The 21,027-nt window shown below is 41.4% G+C and overlaps 1 protein-coding gene across 11 annotated transcripts in view; it reads left to right on the top strand.

The window, feature by feature from the left end:
• ARL15 (ARF like GTPase 15) overlaps positions 1-21,027 on the top strand; it is a 447,774-nt gene that overhangs the window by 365,232 nt on the left and 61,515 nt on the right. The gene's annotated exons all lie outside the window — the stretch shown is intronic.

Below are 21,027 nucleotides of genomic sequence, written 5' to 3'. Positions count from 1 at the left end.
TTCAAGGTAGTTCCAGATGGATTACTTTATAATCTGCTCCAGAATTTTCCCAGGGATTGATGTCAGACTGACTGGTCTGTAGTTCCCAAGTTCCTCCTTTTTACCCTTTTTGAAGATAGGGACCACATTAGCCCTCCTCCAGTCATCTGGCACTTCACCCATCCTCTATGATTTCTCAAAGAGAATAGACAGCGGTTCTGAGAGTTCTTCTGCCAGTTCCTTTATTACTCTAGGATGCAGTTCATCTGGCCTTGGAGATTTGAACTCATTCAAAGTAATTAGGTGTTCCTTGACCATATGTCTATTGATCTCAAGCTGCAATCCTGCCCCTTCAGCCTGTACTTCGCCTTTGCCAGAGGACAAAGACCCTCTTTTGGGAGAAGACTGAGCCAAAGTAGGAATTGAGCACCTCTGCCTTTTCTTTGTCATCTGTTATCATTTTGCCATCCTTATTTAATAGCTGAACAACCATTTCTTTCCTCTGTCTTTTACTATGCATGTAGCTGAAGAAAGCCTTTTTGTTGCCTTTAGCATCCCTCGCTAACCTCAGCTTTAGCCTTCCTCACGCCATCCCTGCAATTCTGTGTTACCTGCCTGTACTCTTCCTTTGTTGCTTGGCCGCCTTTCCACTTCCTATATGTGTCCTTTTTTGTTTTCAGGTCATCTCTAAGCTTTTTGTGAAGCCACATTGGCTTCTTCTGTTGTCTTCCTCCTTTTCTTCTTGTTGGAATTGTTTGTAATTGTGCCTTGAGAATTTCCTTTTTTAAAAACTCCCACCCAACTTGGACTCCTTTTCTCATTAGAGTCGCGTGCCTTGGGGCCTTACTTATTCTTCTGGGTTCATTAAAATTGGCTTTCCTAAAATCCAGGGTACGTGTTTGGCTACACTTGGCTTTTGCTTCCTTTAGAACCAAGAACTCAAGTATAACATGGTCGCTTTTCCCCAGAGTTCCTGTAACTGCTATTTTATCCACTAAGTCATGTCTGTTGGTTAGGATCAGGTCAAGGATAGCTGATCCTCTAGTTCTTTCTGTAGGAGGAAATTCTCTGACACACAAGTCAGGAATTTCTTGGAGGGGCCATGTTTTGCAGAATTTGTCTCCCAACGAATATCGGGGAAATTGCTACTACACCCATTACTTCCTTGAAACATTGGCTATTGGCTTTTCAAAAATTTAATCCTCAACTTCTCCTTGATTGGGTGGCCAGTAGTAGACTCTGACCACCATGTTCCTTTTATTCTTTGCTCCATTTATTTTAACCCAGATGCTCTTGATGGGGCTACCAAGCTCATCCCCCTGTATTTCTGTGCAGAGATATGTATTTTTCACATATAGTGCAACCCCACCTCCCTTTCTGTTCCTCCTGTTGTTTTTGAACAAGTTATATCCTTCAATTGCTGTATTCCAGTCATGAGAATCATCCCACCAAGTCTCAGTTACACCTATGAAGTGATAATTTCCCTCCTGTATTAAGAGTTCAAATTTGTTCTGTTTGTTTCCCATACTCTGGGCATTAGTATATAGACATTGAAGACCGTGTGCTTCATAGTCTGGCTGTCTTCCTACATGTTTGTGAAGACTATTATTGGGCACTATTAGAGCTGTTCTCTCCGTTGCGCCCAATAATAGTCTTATTATTAAGACATGAGCCGTCGTCCATTGTTACCCCCAACTTTATGTCTCCCTTCCCCGTAAGATTTAGTTTATAGCCCTTCTGATAAAGTTCTTCATGCTGTGGCCAAACACATTCTTCCCAGGCTTGGCGAGGTGCAACCCGTCCCTTGCCAATAGTCCATCTTCCAGGAAGTATAGCCCATGGTCCCAGAATCCAAATCTCTCTCCTCAGCACCACCTTTGTAGCCAGTCATTCACCCAGAGTATTTTTCTTTCCCTTTCTATCCCTCTTCTAACTACTGGAAGAATGGATGAGAAAGCTATTTGGGCCCCAAAGTTCTTGAGTTTCCTTCCCAAAGTTTCAAAGTCTGACGTGATTTCTTCGTAGCTCCGCTTGGTGGTATCCTTTGTTCCCACATGGATGAGAAGAAAGGGATACCTGTCAGTGGGCTTTATGAGTGCAGGCAACTCTTCAGTCATGTCTCTAATCTGTCCTCCCAGGAGACAGCATACCTGGAGAGTCCATGGGTCTTCGCGACATACTTGGGTTTCGATCCCACACAGCAAGGAGTCTCCCACTACTACTCCTCTTTTCTTCTTGTGGTTGTAGGCCTTGGTTTCATTACCTCTGCTTGACTGACCTTCAGCTGGTATCCAGTTACTATTTGCTATGACCTGGCAAAACAACTATTGGTGTAGAATCATAGAATAGTAGGGTTGGAAGGGGCCTACAAGGCCATAGAAGACCATTCAGCTAAAAACATAGCCTCTTTTGCATATTCACAGGTTCTTTCTACTACAGTGCATATTCTATTTTACTATACCTTCCTCCAGATATATCAGCTAGGAACATAGGAAGGCTGTATACCGAATCAGAAGTTTGGTCCATCTAGCTCAGTACTATCTGTACCAAGGGTAAGCAGCCTTGTGCCCTCCAGATGTTTGGGACCACAAATTTCATCACCCACTAGCCAGCATGGCCAGTGTTCAGGGATGATGGGAGTTGTAATCCAAAATATATCAAGGGCACTAGTTTGCCTACCTGGTTTACAGTGACTGGCAGCAGCTCTCCAGGGTTTCTGACAGAGCCTTTTCCACTTCTGCCTAGAAATGCTAGAGATTGAACCTGGAAAGTTTTACATGCAAAACATATGCTCTACCATTGATCTATGGCCTTTCCCATCAGGTAAGTACATGTGGCACAGTATGCAAACCATAAGGAAGAAAGACAGGCTCATTAACAGTAGCGGATGTTCTTCAAGTGGTCATTATAACCACTTGAATCTCCTTCCCTACTGTAGATGTCACTCATTTTATTACAGTTAACTTTGTTGTGGTAAATAGAGAGAGCTTCAGCTATTGGGCGGTATAGAAATGAAATAAATTAAAATAAAATAAATAAATACAACTGAACTGAGCAAGAAGGCATTTGCCCTGTCTAAAAATATCCTCCTGAGGGGAAGAAAAGAAGTACCAGCTGTCTGGCTAAAACTTTTCCTGAAGTTCATTCTGTGTAGGCATAGAACCGATATGTGTGACTGCTCCTAAGGCCACTTGAAATAACATCAGTTACCGGCAAGCAGTCTTTCCCTCCATAGAAGATCTGTATTAGACTTCTTTGAAATTGTGCTTATCTTCTTTGAATTGAAGCCCACAGTTCTTTACCCACATCATGTGGCAGGAAATGCTCTGAAACAATGTCATTTGAAAAACCCTCACCTGTCTATGGACTTTAATAGGAGCATAAATACAGAATCAGTTAAATTACATAAGTATTGTTACCCGGTTGTCAGTTTTTCCATACAACCAAATGGGCATTGTCCCTTCACAATTAATTATGGTAATTTGCCTAAATCAGGAACGGATGTGTTTTGTCGAGTCTGGTCATAATGTTGAATATAAGTAGCATGAACAAAAAAAAACCATGCCCTAGAATAGAACTTCTGTTTCAAACTAGGCACTCACTACCTTCTGTCATGTCTTTTATATAATTGCCTGAGAGAGAAATGTTTAGCACCTCTTAAAACAATATCCATCAACCACCTGTTTTGCACCGGATTAAGTACCTAATAAAAAAAAGGGTCAGACAGTTTTTATAACCAGTAGAATGACAAAGCTTGCACAGAATCCAGCTGGAATTTGGAAATATTTTGTGCAAGAGAACTTGATGTGATGTATGTGGAATTATCTGTATTGATTATTCCTTGGTTGTTGATCTTTTGAACTGGCACTATAATTGGTCTTTTTGTTTGGTTTTGTTAGTAAGTGTTTGTGTATTGTTGCTGTCATGGCTGAACGGCCCATAGGTCCTATAGTTAGGAAGCAAAATAGACAAGCAGTACTTAATAATACTGGGAGGATGCAGGCTTCTTAGTACTGTGCAAAATTCTACAGAAAAATTAAAGCTTTTAGAATGTCTTTATCCTCCATATTTTTATCTATGTATGTGGGAGTTATTCCTTGAAAAATACATCCCAAAAGGGTTGTATCCAATGCTGTATGTTCACCAGCAGAATGGAAGAGGAGTGGATTCCCCCAGCAGGCCCCACACAGTCCCAAATCTGCTCTGGAAGGTAGGTTTGAGGGGTGCAGAGGGTGGGGAACAGGAGAAGTCCTGTTCTGTGAGTGAACATCCATTCCCATGACATTGAATTGAGCCCAAAAGTAAGATTTGAGAATAGTCTTGGTGGTGTGGTGCCAAAGCCCAACTTTTCTCAACAAGCATGCATACAAGAATCAAATTTACATTATTTATGGACAATACATAGAGATCATAATCAGACACTGGGGCATGTGAAATTGCACGTCTGTGCATGAATATCCAGTTGAAATAATGTCCCTATTTGAGCATGATATAACACACAGTGACATATATGAAACCAGATGAGATCATCATAATTCCTGAAATCATTAAAATACTAGGGTATCTTTAAATAATCATAGATCTATAATTTTTTGAAATTGTGGATGTAATACACATGTATACATGCACAAACATTTGGTATGCCTATGTTTGCCATGTGTAATGCTGAGCAAGTTCAGACTGGAAACAGAGGCACTACCAGGTTTGAGGGGCCCACGGGCAAGGTGCTTTCCTGGGGGGGGGGGGCCTCCCTCTGGCTTGTGATCCTGCCAGCCCTCTTTTTTTATCTTGGGAAGGGTGTGACTTGGTTCAACTTGGCTTTTGAGTCCTCTCCTCCTCTTCCGAGTCCACTGGTAAAAGGAAGTGTTGCAGCAGCTGGAAGGTTGAGTCTTCAGCCCCAACAGCACACCATTTTAAATTCAAGGTTTTTTTCATCAACTTTGGTTCACCCCACTGCTACTCAATCAGACACTGCCTTTGTGAGTGTGCAACCAATGGGGGAACCGAAGCGGCAAAGGGCCAGTCTTTTTGATGTTCTAGTGCCTTATTGGCCATGTCCTCCCAATGGCAGCATTTGACTGGTTCAGCTTGCTGCTACGCAGGTAACAAATTTTTAAAAACTGAGTTCATATAAACTGGTGTGTTGTGGGGCTGCAACTGTGGCACTTCCTTTTAGCAGTGGGTTGGCAGGAGGTGGAACCATCGCCACTTCTCAGATGGTCATTTGGGGGCCCTCCCGGACTGTACAGACCCAGGCCTTTGCCCCGTGGTCTGGCCCTAGTGGTGTAGTTGACTGGAAATAGACCGATTCCACATTTCTAGGCCTGATAGAAGATTGGCTCATGGAAATCTTGAATAGGTCTCTAGTCTTCAACAATGCTTTCTGAGAGAAGTGCAATACAAGGGGCTAAGCTAGTTTCTTTTCTTAGGTTGAGGTTGGGGTTGAAATTCTTACCAACAGGTGGAAAATGAATGCAATCAAAATTCTACTGGTTGCTTAGGATAAACTGACAACCACTGCTAGTGGTTTTTTCACTTGCAGTTTTGCAGTAAAAAACCAGAGCTAATTATCAAGACACACAAAAAGGGATCTACCTTCAAGAGCCAAGTCAATCAGTTAGTGTTTCCTATTTGTTATGCACTGCATAGCTTGTTTTTGGATTTGGTTCAAAACGAGCTAGTTTTACCATTGGCTACTCCAGGTGTTCCTCTTTAGCCTGCAACAAAGCGCTAAAACTCAAGAAGGAATATTATTGCAAAACCATCTTAGCTGTTGCTTTTATCCTATCTGGCTGAATCTACACATAGCAGTTATACCGTTATCATACACTTATCATAACTATTGGTACACATGACACCAATGGGTAGCAATAGTTATGATAACGGTATGATAACAGTATAACCGCTATGTGTAGATTCAGCCTAAAGCTCTTTATTTCCTAGCGTTGTGCAGCACTGAAGATAGCCTGATACTCTTCCAGCAGTAGTCCTTTTTTCCAAGTAGTCGTTAATAATGGTGCGTTCGTTACCACTCTTGTTATCAATGTTTTATTGGATTTGCATTGTCTTTAGGGCATAATGGCAAGATTACTGAAAAGGTAACTGCCACAGAATACCAAAGTGAAAAGGCAAATTCATTGTATGATATTATTAAGAAAGAGTTTGAAAATAAAATTGCAGATATAGCTTATAAAACACAGAATAAAGGTAAAGGTAAAGGTGTCCCCAACCAGTCGTGTCTGACTCTAGGGTGTGGTGCTCATCTCCATTTCTAAGCCGAAGAGCCAGCGCTGTCCGAAGACGCTTCCATGGCCATGTGGCCGGCATGACTGAACACTGAGGTGCACGGAACGCTGTTACCTTTTCCGCCGAAGCGGTACCTATTTATCTACTTGCAGTTTCTTGCTTTCGAACTGCTAGGTTGGCAGAAGCTGGGACTGAAGATGGGAGCTCACTCCGTCACGCAGCACTCGGGTCTCGAACTGCTGTCCTGCCGACCTTCCAGTCTGCAGTTCAGCGTCTTAACCACTAAGCCACCGCGGCCCCATAACACAGAATAGTGCTTTCTAAAAATAAACACAGGAAAGTGGACCACTTTTTCCATACTTCCAATGCAAACAGATATTACATTAGCTAATGAAAAAAAGGCCACCAAGACCAAAACATCACAAATGTGGATACTAGTATAGTGCTACAGTGTTACAAAGATAGACAGTCTTCAGCATATGACACCGCAAAATTGTACTGGATTTTGTGGGCAGCATATGAAAACAAAGCCACCATGTATAATAAATGTCTCACTTGCATTACATTTTGCTTTACATTACTTTTTGCCCTCTGTCCTAAGTAGAATTTCTTTGGAAGCAGGAGTAAACATTATCTATGTTACCAATCTGTTCTCTCTAACCCAAACCTATCAAAGATGGGCAGTGGTATTTTGTACCACTTAGAATTTTTGAACTGATTATAGTAGGTTTCCCTATACAAAATCCTTCCAGCTTTTCAGCTGCCATTTTCTCCATCTCACTGCAGACAGGAGGGACAGCGGGTGTTTGTAGTGGTTGTGGAGAAAATTTATTTATTTATTTATTTATTACATTTATATCCCGCCTTTTTTCCTCCAAGGAACTCAAGGCGGTGTACATACTCCTCCTCCTCTCCATTTTATCCTCACAACAACAACCCTGTGAGGTGGGTTGGGCTGAGAGTCTGTGACTGGCCCAAAGTCACCCAGTGAGCTTCCATGGCCGAGTGGGGACTAGAACCCGGATCTCCCAACTCCCAGTCCAGCACTCTAGCCACTACACCACACTGGCTCTCTGTTGAGACAATCTCAAATGTTGAGATTGGTTATTTGTAGACAGCTGCTACAGTGAGCCATTTAAGTGGCTTCTGTGTGCTTTTCTGTGCACCACTATAATCTCTGTGGCTCACATTCTGGATTCCTATATAGTTCCGTAGAATTTTACCTGGAGTGATACATTCTGCTATCACCTGTAATTAAGCCACATTTCGAAATATACTGTGCCTTTTTATTATCAGCAGTTGAAAAACACACATTGTACTGTTTCAGGAAACTGCATTTAACAATATATTTTAGTGATAAGGCACCAGTACCTACTAGTGACTAAGTTTTTGAAGAACAAAGACTTCAGAATAGGCAGGGAACGATTCTCCTTCCTCAGCTAGTTTAGTCTACTTGTACTACCTGAGTGTGCATACCGTTCATAGTCAAAACAGTACACAAAGCTATAACAGCTTTAAAAAACTCCTTTTTTGCCCTTTTTGGAAGGATTTTTTTGCTTAACCATGTTAGTTACACATTGCTCCAGGAACATGGGGTTAGACTTTACGGTTTGTTTAGCTATGAAGGGATGACAGACTTGGGGGATGGGGGATGGTAAGGGGAGCTTAGTTTTGGAATGTAAATAACATGTAGAGCTCGGCTCCTTTTGTTTAGCATCTCTTTAAACTAAGACAAAAAAATCAGTGAATGAATGAATAGCAGCATGGTGAAATACCTAAATGTTTGAGTTAAAATTTTTGGATGTTTGAAATCCTATTTGGATCCTTTTCCCAGATAGCAGTGCATTCATATGCACTCAGCAGGAAACTTCATGGAGATACACATTTGAGCAGAAGGTCTTTGGCGGTGCCTTTTTCTTAACTTGTGTCTTTTCTTCTTTTGAAGAAAGTAATGGCTTAAGTCTGACTGAAGAACAATCTTTTTTTCTTTTCTTTTTTGGTACGTTCCTTATAAGAATTTATTTACGGTTCACAGATTTTTACCCACCATCTATGTCTGAAATCCTTTGGATTTTAAACAGTATATATCCTATTGCAAACAACAGGAAACACCAAATTAAAGACTTAATGACGGATTGCTGAAAGAAGACAAAAGGTGACAAATCATGAAGCAGCCAGTTAAATTTTTTGGGAAAAGTTTTAATTTAGCAGGATCTGGTAGGCACATGGAAAAGGAAATAACTGACAAAGTTGCTAAATGGTGAAATTAATATAAGCCTTGGTGCATTACTAGATACTTGTTAGCAGCACTACACATTTCAATGTTCATATAAGCTAAAAATGTAGAAGCACGTATATAACTTTGAAGTACAATAACAATCTTAAATAAGTTCTGTATTGGCTTCTAGCAACAGACTTCTCCTTTTGTTCCTGTAAAGCCAGTGGCTGGGAGACATTAGCCTTCACAAATGATTAGGTACTGAATCTAAAGCAGATGCAAGTCTTTTTACTTCTCTCCAATTTGCCTTAGTTATGCATTTTGATTTGCTACTGTCCAGTTTAATTTACAGGGGAGTGAATAGGTTTTCTTTCATTTTATGCTTTAATTCTAGGTGATAAGAAAGGACTCAGATAGAAAGACAGCGTCATTTTTTAAAAGAGGTATTTTTATTCCTTTTGGGGTTAGGGCGTCTTATGCGTTTTGTCCCAGATAGTGAAGTAGAGAGAAGGCACCGGGTTGCATTAGAATCAGATGGATGCTAATAATATGGGATGCAAATGTTAATGTGTTTTGTATGTATCCTCTTTTGAAAGTTCATTCTTTTCCACACCCTTTAGTGACACATCTATAACATACGCATTCTTAGAAGCATGTTGTGTGTAAAATAGTCTGGCTGGCATGACATTTCTCAGGTTTACAGTAACATAATTTCAGTGAACAAATCTGGTTTATTTTTATATTTCTTGTTAGTTGTATAATAATAAAATTAAGGATTAGTTATATTTTACCATTGGCTTGTGGCACATTTTGAACAACAGTCTAGGAGATAGATAATATGAGTGAATTTAAAGTTTAAAATTGGTCCAGAAGACTCCTTAGACTCATAATCTGAATATAATTTATTAAAAAAATAGAGAAGTGGTGAAACATGCAGGTCTGCTGGAGGCTTTATATTCTCACATTTATATATTAAATGAGAATGTAATCTTTTGTGATTCTAGCATCTGGCAGAAATCAAACAGCCATATAAAAACAAAAACAAATTTGCTATAGAAAAAATGATGCTCACAGATATTTTAAATTGTACATGGGTTGTATCCCAAGGAGCATGTCTATCAACAGAAGGAATCGATGAATACAATCCTATATGTTTAAGAGCTTCTAAACTGATTTCAGTGAAGAGGAGAATGCACCTTCTGAATTTTGTTGCAAGCAAAGTTCTCGATAAACCTATGTTATTTGGCCATCATCACTGTAATATGAGAGGGATGACAATAATGGGTCATCACTTCTCTAAGATTGAGTATTCATGATGCAATGTCTCCATGGATTGCATTGAATGAATAAGTAGGATAGAGTGTATTCAACTTGGATGACTATGGTAGAATTTTCAGCTTTTGGCTTTACGGGCAGAAGTGTATTTGTATTGCCTAGAAAAGATTGCTCAAGACAGCATGGTGCCCTAAGGGAAACTTCAGTGTACTGCCCCCTCAAATGCCTTTAACCTGAGAGAAGAGTCTGTTACCAACAAAAATGTTATTTTTCTGCCCTTTATAAGATTAAGTAAATTTACCATTTAAGCTCAGATGTTATACACTTTCAAAAATGACTTTACCACAATAGCTGCTGGAGAAGCCAGGCACTTTTGAAATATAAACAATTATTCTTCTTTCTGTTACATTTGGGTTGGATCCAGAGATAGATATGTGGAATTCCACTCAGGCAATGGTTGTTCCACACACCCCTCCACTGGTTCCTCCTCCCCCCTCCTGCAGCCCTATGTGCGCCCCAAAAGCCACTACTGAGATGGTGCATGGGGGACTGGAGTGGGATGGGGAAACTGAGAGAATTCAGTAAGACTCCTTTGCACAAGCAGAAGTTCCTAAGTTCCTTTCCACTCTGGATCCAAGCCTTTGTTGGATCAACCTCTGGATCCAAGCCCTTGTTGTTCTTCTGTTATCTAATGTGCATAAGATAATGAATTCTGTTACACTAGGGTGGCAATTTACGCATTGCCAAAAAAGAGGACAAAAGAGGGTGCCAATTTGCATATATGTATAGATGCAAAGGTAGAAATCATGATTATAATTTAGATAGAAATACAGTATATCTCACCATAGTGGAGAAGACTATGACCAGGTGAACTATGTGTCTGCTCAGTTTGCTCTCCAGGCGCTAACTGTTGATGGGCAACTTTAAGGCCCCTGCTCTGCCTTCTTATGATTCTTTATCTTTAAACTGGACTTGGACTAGACAGCTCTGCAAATAGAGGATGCCTTCAGACAGAGGACTGTCCTCTGTAAAGTAGGACACATGGCTACCCTATGTTAGGTCAGCTTCTTCTGATAAGACTGTGTATTAACTTGTTAGCTTCACATGACTGCATTTACAGACATATATTTGAGCCTATCCCAAGTCTGTGTAACAGTCAAAGTAACTTCAGATTAACATAACATTTGCATGCCAAGTAATCTCTCTTGTTTTCACTGTTTTACCAACCTCCTTTTCCAGTGTTCTGGGAAGATGTTCCTCCCTAAGGAACTTCCCTAAGATGTTCCATAGGGAGTGCCTTCTCCCCTATGTCCCAGTCTGCCACCTAAGGTCCTCTGAGGGCTCTCTGCTGTGGCTGCTTAATGTGAGATGGGCAGCCACATGCAAGAGGACCTTTTCCTTTGCCGCCCCTCAGTTGTGGAATGACCTGCTGGTTGAAATGCGCCTGGTGGCGTCTTTGAAGATTTTTAAGCAGGCATTAAAGACTCTTATTTAATAGCAGGCCTTCCCTTTTTAGAACTCTTCTTCCTTTTGCTGACTTTTGTATACTGTTTTTAAGCTGTGTAGTTTTATTGTTGAATTTTTAAAAAATTGTTTTTAGTTCAAGTTGTTTTTAGCTATATGTTGTTTGTATATACTGTCCATATGCTTTTATGTAAATGATTTTAAAATTTTGTATACTGTATTTTAATATTTTAACTTGTTGTAAACTGCCCAGAAAGCTTCGGCTAAGGGGCAGTATAGAAATGTAGAAGATGATGATTATGATGATGTTTCCCCTTCAGATGTTACCCAGAACCATGAAGCCAAAGTAAAAATGGCTTGTGCCTCCATTTCTCAGCACTTCCCCATAACACCTGAAGGCAGCTTCATATTGCCATTTAATTTTGTAAAGTATGCCAGGCATGAACCAAATGTTTATCCCTATTTAGTTGAAAAATTATGTTTAGCATGCATTTTCCAGTCTACAGCACATGGTGGGCTCACATGAGCGCAAGGGCTTCCCTATTCTGTTTTTTGAGTTGAAGATGTTTTTGCACGTACATAGTGGGAATTCCCCATGATCTACTTGACTGAAGAATGAATATGGTTTTGGTAATATCCTATAGAAAGTGTTACAGCATTTCAGTTGGTATTCATAAAATGGAGATCAGACAGCAAATGCTGGAGTTTGACTTATTAATCAATTCACCCCCTTTTATACAAGCAATTTGTGTGTAATGGGTTGTTATGAAGTTCCCAGCTGGTACTGATATACTGCTTGATGAGCCTTACAGTGTTATTCTAACCAAGGCCTGAGGCAATGAAGAAACCTTGGGGTGCTTTCCAACAATTGTATTTACTCTTTGCAACATCAAATCTCCATCAGGGAAATGTGGTGTCTCTACAGTATTGCTGCAGTTCTGCAAAACAACAGTCCTGTGGTTCTTTAAAAACTGTTTTCCTCAGTTATATGTCCGCTAACTAGGGGTATACTTCATGCATTTGTCAAAGTGGGCTCTGGTCCCCAAAATCTTATGGCACAATAAATATGTTGGTGTATTACAGCAAAAACAAAAAAGAGACTAGTGGCACCTTAAGTTCAATATTCCCCCTGCCAGCCCCAAATTTGTCAAAAATGTTACCTTATTGTCCACTGGTGGGGACAAGGAGAGTTTGTCGTTTTTCCTGCTGCTACATAATATCCATTGGTTTGGTGCATGGCCTTGGTGTACAAAATGAAGCAGGACAAAGGCTAATAGAGTTTTGCCAAGAGAACACGCTGATCATAGCAAACACTCTTTTCCAACAGCACAAGAGACGACTCTACACATGGACATCACCAGATGGTCAATATCGAAATCAGATTGATTATGTCCTTTGCAGCCAAAGATGGAGAAGCTCTATACAGTCAGTAAAAACAAGACCTGGAGCTGACTGTGGCTCAGATCATGAGCTGCTTGTTGCAAAATTTCAGCTTAAATTGAAGAACGTAGGGAAAACCACTAAACCATTCAGGTATGACCTAAATCATATCCCTTATGAATATACAGTGGAGGAGAGGAATAGATTTCAGGGATTAGACCTGATAGACAGAGTGCCTGAGGAACTATGGACGGAGGTCCGTAACATTGTTCAGGAGGCAGCAACTCAATCCATCCCAAAGAAAAAGAAATGCAAGAAAGCCAAGTGGCTGTCTGATGAGGCTTTACAAGTAGCTGAGGAAAGAAGGGAAGCGAAAAGCAAGGGAGAAAGGGGAAGGTATATCCAACTGAATGCAGAGTTCCAGAGAATAGCAAGGAGAGACAAGAAGGCCTTCTTAAATGAACAATGCAAAGAAATCGAGGAAAACAACAGAATGGGAAAGACTAGAGATCTCTTCAAGAAAATCGGAGATCTCAAGGGAACGTTTTGTGCAAAGACGGGCATGATAAAGGACAAAGAAGGCAGGGACCTAACAGAAGCAGATGAGATTAAGAAGAGGTGGAAAGAATACACAGAAGAACTATACAGGAAAGATCTGAATGTCCCTGATAGCCATGATAGTGCGGTCACTGAACTTGAGCCGGACATCCTAGAAAGTGAAGTCAAGTGGGCCTTAGGAAGCATTACAAACAACAAAGCTAGCGGAGATGACAGTATTCCAGCTGAGCTATTTAAAATCCTAAAAGATGATGCTGTTAAAGTGCTGCATTCAATATGCCAACAAATTTGGAACACTCAACAGTGGCCGCAAGACTGCAAAAGGTCAGTTTACATTCCAATTCCAAAGAAGGGCAACGCCAAAGAGTGTTCAAACTACCGCACAATTGCGCTCATTTCACATGCCAGCAAGGTGATGCTCAAAATCCTACAAGCTAGGCTTCAGCAGTATGCGAACCGAGAACTACCGGAAGTACAAGCTGGGTTTCGAAGAGGCAGAGGAACTAGAGATCAAATTGCCAACATTCGCTGCATCATGGAGAAAGCAAGAGAATTCCAGAAAAATGTCTATTTCTGCTTCATTGACTACGCTAAAGCCTTTGATTGTGTGGATCACAACAAACTGTGGCAAACTCTTAAAGTGATGGGAGTACCAGACCACCTTACCTGTCTCCTGAGAAACCTGTACGAGGGTCAAGAAGCAACAGTAAGAACCAGACATGGAACAACTGAGTGGTTCAAAATTGGGAAAGGAATACGACAAGGCTGCATATTGTCACCCTGCTTATTTAACTTATATGCAGAGTACATCATGAGAAACGCCAGGTTGGATGAATCACAGGTCGGAATTAAGATTGCTGGGAGAATTATCAACAACCTCCGATATGCAGACGATACCACCCTAATGGCAGAAAGCGAAGAGGATCTCAAGAGCCTCTTGTTGAGGGTGAAAGAGGAGAGTGCAAAAGCTGGTTTGAAACTCAACATTAAAAAAACGAAGATCATGGCATCTGGCCCCATCACTTCCTGGCATATCGAAGGGGAAGAAATGGAAGCAGTGACAGATTTTACTTGCTTGGGCTCCAAGATCACCGCAGACGGTGACTGTAGCCATGAAATTAAAAGACGCTTGCTCCTTGGGAGGAAAGCTATGGCCAACCTAGACAGCATAGTAAGAAGCAGAGACATCACCTTGCCGACAAAGGTCCGTCTAATCAAAGCTATGGTTTTCCCAGTAGTATTGTATGGCTGTGAGAGCTGGACTATAAGGAAGGCTGAGCGCCGAAGAATTGATGCTTTCGAACTGTGGTGCTGGAGAAGACTCTTATGAGTCCCCTGGACTGCAAGGAGGTCAAATCAGTCCGTACTAAAGGAAATCAACCCTGAGTGCTCATTGGAAGGACAGATCCTGAAGCTGAAGCTCAAATATTTTGGCCACCTAATGCGAAGAGAAAACTCTCTGGAAAAGACCCTGATGCTGGGAAAGACTGAAGGCAAAAGGAGAAGGGGACGGCAGAGGATGAGATGGCTAGATAGCATCACCGATGCAACGAATATGGACTTGAGCACACCCCGGGAGAGAGCGCAGGACAGGAAGGCCTGGCGTGCTATGGTCCATGGGGTCACGAAGAGTCGGACACGACTGAACGACTGAACAACAACAAGCATACTATGTCTTGGGGGGGGTGTTTTTAACGCCCTGTTGTTTTCTGTACTCATGAGGGGTTTTCTACCCCTACCCCACTGCTGCAGCTTGGCATTCTTCTCAATATTCCAGAGGGGGAGGCCTCTAGAACAGTTTGTGATTTGGCACAGGGAACCCACCTGGAGGAGAATTAGAAATACGGAACAACCTACCCCACCCATGCCTGATTCCCCATATTGCTTGTTGATTATGACTACTAAGTTTAAAATAATACCTGACATTTTTGGAGCACCCTACACAACTTTGGAGGCATTGTTAAATTTCACATCTGAAATTATCACAGATGAAGGATCCTCAGACTTTGTCTACCATGCTTAAACTGCTTTTTCATTTCTAAGTATACTTGAATAAAATTGGTATAAACCCTTGTATGAATCCAGTTAAAAACTGTAAGAAATCCTACCTTTCTGGAACCATGTGCACAGTTAAGTAGTGAGTAATTACCCAGATACAAAATACATCTCTTGGAAATAAGTTGGAAAATACAATAAGTTCATTGCATGGACTGAATATAATTTAAAATTTAAAATTATAGATGTATATGTCTGTATTTAAAGGACAGTCTCTAATTGTTAGGTATATTTTTATGTATTTTATTCCTCACTTAACTATAATATAGATGCCAGTGTTTTGAAAAATGTTCCTTTGAAGAATATGCAGTTACTTATGTATTCCCAAATATGTAACAAGTTCTATATTACTGAGGCTATAAGTATGTATTACCTGAAACCCATTACTGATGGAGAAACCATCAGCCATGTGTCTCATTCTCCCACTCTTCTCCATAATGCTTATGCAGTTTAACTCAAGTTGCATGATGCTGTGTTTTTCTCCATTCTGCCCCTGCCTCTTCCCAATTCATCAGCATTGTCTGGCAGAGCTGGAGAAATGCCCATTGTCATGGCATTATGGCACAAGGTAATTGCACTGAATCTTACAGAAGGGGGAGAATTAGATGAATGATTGCTGTATTTGGTGGCATTTGTGTGTTTCAGGTAATGTTTCCTGCTTGAGTAAGACCCATCATAATAAAAATGTGTAATAGAAATTGTTGTGTTTGTGGAAATTATTTCAAGAAAGCACATCTGTTTGTATTCAGTGTCTTTGTTCAATAGGCAGGTTTAAAATCTTGATTATACTGATGTGCTTCTGATTATTCTTTCCCAAGACAAATGAGCATCTCTTTTGTTCTGAAGTGTATTCTCTTTCAGCTCTCTTACTTTCGTCATGTAACCTTCCCAGCTTTTCGCACATTGCTTTAAAAAAAAGTAGTTAGTGCACATTACCAGTTGTCATCTGTTGTTTGGAAGCAGTGTTAACCATTTTAAAAGTTTCACTTGTTCAGAAAAATAAAAAGCCCAACCACTGACTGCCTTGTTTTAATATATACTTTATCAATTCTACCTTACATCCCACCACTTCTAATGCTTTTCGTAGCTCTGTTAATGCTCAGGTTATTGGGACATTTTCCACACAGGAGGCTTGTCTGTGTTCAATGGCTATGGCATACATTGCATGATTTTCTTCTTTGGAAGTTGTGCTATGACTGGTATAATAGACCTGTGTTGTTGTTGTTGTTGTTTATTCGGTCAGTTGCTTCCGACTCTTCGTGACTTCATGGACCAGCCCACGCCAGAGCTTCCTGTCGGCCGTCGCCACCCCCAGCTCCCCCATGGTCGAGTCCGTCACCTCCAGAATATCATCCATGCATCATGCCCTTGGTCAGCCCCTATTCCTTTTGCCTTCCACTTTCCCTAGCATCAGCATCTTCTCCAGAGTATCCTGTCTTCTCATTATGTGGCCAAAGTACTTCAGTTTTGCCTTTAGTATCATTCCCTGGCTTTATTTCCAGAGCAGTCTGGCTTTATTTCCTGGAGGATGGACTAGTTTGATCTTCTTGCAGTCCAAGGCACTCTCACAATTTTCCTCCAGCACCACAGTTCAAAAACATCTATCTTTCTTCGCTCAGCCTTCCTTATGGTCCAGCTCTCGCAGCCATAGGTTACTATGGGGAATACCATTGCTTGAACTATGCGGACCTTTGTTGTCAGTGTGATGTCTCTGCTCTTAACTATTTTATCAAGATTTGTCATTGCTGTCCTCCCAAGAAGTAAATGTCTTCTGATTTCCTGGCTGCAGTCAGCGTCTGCAGTAATCTTTGCGCCTAGAAAGACAAAGTCTGTCACTGCCTCCACGTTTTCTCCCTCTATTTGCCAGTTATCAATCAAGCTGGTTGCCATAATCTTGGTTTTTTTGAGGTTTAACTGCGACCCAGCTTTTGCACTTTCTTCTTTCACCTTCGTCAGAAGGTTCCTCAGCTCCTCGTTTTCAGCCATCAAAGTGGTATCATCTGCATATCTGAGATTGTTAATGTTTCTTCCAGCAATTTTAACTCCAGCCTTGGCTTCATCAAGCCCAGCACATTGCATAATGTATTCTGCGTACAGGTTGAATAGGTAGGGTAAGAGTATACAACCCTGCCGTACTCCTTTCCCAATCTTAAACCAGTCCGTTGTTCCGTGGTCTGTTCTTACCGTTGCTACTTGGTCATTATACAGACTCCTCAGGACGCAGACAAGATGACTTGGTATCCCCATACCGCCAAGAACTTGCCACAATTTGTGATGATCCACACAGTCAAAGGCTTTAGAATAGTCACTAAAACAGAAATGGATGTTTTTCTGAAACTCCCTGGCTTTCTCCATTATCCAGCGGATATTGGCAATTTGGTCTCTAGTTCCTCTGCCTTTTCTAAACCCAGCTTGTACATCTGGCAATTCTCGTTCCATGAATTGCTGGAGTCTGCCTTGCAAGATCTTGAGCATGACCTTACTGGCATGTGAAATAAGTGCCACTGTTCGATAGCTGGAACATTCTTTGGTGCTTCCCTTTTTTGGTATGGGGATATAAGTTGATTTTTTCCAATCTGTTGGCCATTCTTGTGTTTTCCAAATTTGCTGGCATATGGCATGCATCACCTTGACAGTATCATCTTGCAAGATTTTAAACAGTTCAGCTGGGATACCATCATCTCCTGCTGCCTTCTTATTAGCAATGCTTCTTAAGGCCCATTCAACCTCACTCTTCGGGATGTCTGGCTCTAGCTCACTGACCACACCGTCAAATCTATCCTTGATATTATTATCCTTCCTATACAGATCTTCCGTATATTCTTGCCACCTTTTCTTGATCTCTTCTGCTTCTGTTAGGTCCTTGCCATCTTTGTTTTTGATCATACCCATTTTTGCCTGGAATTTACCTCTGATGTTTCTAATTTTCTGGAAGAGGTCTCTTGTCCTTCCTCTTCTATTATCTTCTTCCACTTCCGCGCATTGCTTGTTTAAAAATAATTCCTTATCTCTTCTGGCTAAACTCTGGAATTTTGCATTGAATTGGGCATATCTCCCCCTGTCACTGTTGCCTTTTGCTTTCCTTCTTTCTTGGGCTGCTTCCAGTGTCTCAGCAGACAGCCATCTTGCCTTCTTGGTTTTCTTTTTCTTTGGGACGTTTTTTGTTGCCCCCTCCTGAACAATGTTGCAAACTTCTGTCCATAGTTCTTCCGGGACCCTATCTACTAAATCTAGTCCCTTCAATCTATTCTTCACCTCCACTGCATATTCATGAGGAATATTCGTGAGCTCACATCTAACTGATCTATGGGTCTTCCCTATTCTCTTTAGTCTGATTCTAAATTGTGCAATAAGAAGTTCGTGATCTGAAGTACAATCAGCTCCAAGTCTTGTTTTTACCAACTGCATAGATGTCCGCCACTTTTGGCTACAAAGGATGTAGTCAATCTGATTTCGGTGTCGACCGTCTGGTGAAGTCCATGTATAAAGTCGTCTCTTAGGTTGTTGGAAGAGAGTGTTTGTTACGCACAGTGAGTTGTCTTGACAAAATTCTATCAGCCTATGTCCTGCTTCATTTTGTTCTCCCAGACCATGCTTGCCTGTAATTCCAGGTGTCGTTTGACTACCCACCTTAGCATTCCAGTCTCCTGTAATGAAAATAACATCTTTGTTTGGTGTACTATCCAATAGGTGCTGCAGATCCTCATAGAACTGATCTACATCTGCTTCTTCAGCATCTGTGGTTGGGGCGTATATTTGGATCACTGTGATGTTAAATGGCTTACCCTGAATTTGAATTGAGATCATTCTGTCATTTTTTGGATTGTATCCAAGCACTGCTTTAGCCACTTGATTATTAATTATGAAGGCTACTCCATTTCTTCTGTGGTCCTCTTGTCCACAGTAGTAGATCTGGTGGTCATCTGATGTGAAGTGGCCCATTCCAGTCCATTTCAGTTCACTGACACCCAAAATGTCTATATTTAATCTTGACATCTCCCCAATAACCACATCCAATTTGCCCTGGCTCATAGATCTTACATTCCAGGTTCCTATGGTGTGTTGATCTTTAGAACATCGGATTCGTCGTTCACCACCAGCACCATTGGCTGCTAGCCATCCTTTCGGCTTTGAGCTAGCTGCGTCATCACATCTGGGGCTAGTTGAACTTATCCTCTGTTCCTCCCCAGTAGTATTTTGACCATCTTCCAACCTGGGAGTCCCATCTTCCGATATGCGACCTGTTCCCATTATAAATGTCCTGTTGTTTTAAATCTGTTATTGTATTTTACATCTCTGCATTTTAGTCTGGTTTTTACTTTTATTTTATACCATAGTTTTAAACATTTAGATTTTTATAATGTATTTTACGCTGTATTTTGTGGTTTTAACTGATGTGACCTGCCCAGAGATATTTAACTATTGGGCAGTATATAAATGTAATAACTAACTAACTAACTAACTAACGGGGAGCAATCCTATCTGGATCCATGGTCGCCTCCAAGGCTGGGAGTGACCGCCTATCCAGTGCAGGGCGGGAGGAGTGGTGAGGAGTCGATCTCCTCCTTGTTCCCCCTGCCCAGCTTTCATGGCTAGACACCCGATTTTGGCTGTCTAGCCGTGGGACCTCAGAGTGCGGGAAGCGGCAGCCTGATGACACATAGGCAGTGTCATACTAGCATTTCTGACCTCCCTGCCACAGCCCACCCCCAGGAATGCCCCATTTGCGCCGCTCTGTGTGCTCATATGAGCATGGAGCCAATCCATGCTGCCTACGAGGCGGCGTGAGAGGGGGTGGGGGTCAGTTCTCTGGGAACCAACCTCGGAGTGTGGGCTCTGAGGTCGGTTCCCAGAAACCAACGTATCCTATGGCCATCTAGCCACTGACTAGCGGCCATAGGATTGCACCCTAAATTTCTTTAGTCCTTACGGTTTCCAGCAATATTACAACAATTTCCATCATTTTTATTTATTTATTTTAAAGAAGTTCTAGACTGCCCTTCACCCTCAAAAGGGGGTTCCAATAATGTGAACAAATATAAAATTATACATCACCAATAAAGTAAAATAAAACTATGAAAATGAAAGGGATAAAATCAATCGCGTTGGTATGGGAGGAAGCACTCCTTCAGTTATTTGACTCCCAAACCACTTAGGGCTTTAAAGGCAAGCACCAGCACCTTGAATTGGGCTCAGAAGCACATAGGCAGCCTTTTTTTTTTTTCAGAATTGTTGTAATATGGCTCCATCTAGACAAACAAGTAGAAAAATCTAGCTGCCAAATTCTGCACTAGTTAAAACTTTTGGACCATCTTTATGGGCAGTCCCATATATAATGCATTACAATAATCAAATCTAGAGATTACTAGAGTATGGATCACCACAGCTGGGCTATCAGTGTTGAGGAAAGGCTGCAACTGGTGAACTAGCTGGAACTGCTAAAAGGCACTCCAAGCCACAGAGGCCACCTGGGCCTCCAGTGACAATATTGGATCATGGACCACCCCCAAGCTGTGCACCTGTTCCTTCAGGGGGAGTGCAAGCTCATCCAGAATGAATTAATCACTAGTTTTCTGGCCTGGGAGCCTCTTGACCACAATGCCTCTGTCTTGTTAGGATTCAGCCCTCATCCCGTCCGCTACTAAGTCCAGACAAAAGTTCAGCACCTCACCTGACTCTGATTACACTTCCCTCTAAAACTTTAAATGACCTCATACAGTAGCTTCATATAGATAATAAAGAGTATGGGGAATAAGATGGTACCTTGCAAGACCCCACTGCTCAATTGTCGTGGGGGTTGAGCAGAAGTACTACTTGCTTAAACCAACCATGCAGGTATGAGCAGAACTACT

This window comes from Heloderma suspectum, chromosome 2 (genome assembly GCF_057233095.1).
Source record: "Heloderma suspectum isolate Gila_16-S chromosome 2, 16-S_ref, whole genome shotgun sequence".
NCBI lineage: Eukaryota > Metazoa > Chordata > Lepidosauria > Squamata > Helodermatidae > Heloderma > Heloderma suspectum.
Note: the sequence above shows the minus strand (reverse complement) of the source record. Positions and strands in the feature narration are given on the sequence as shown.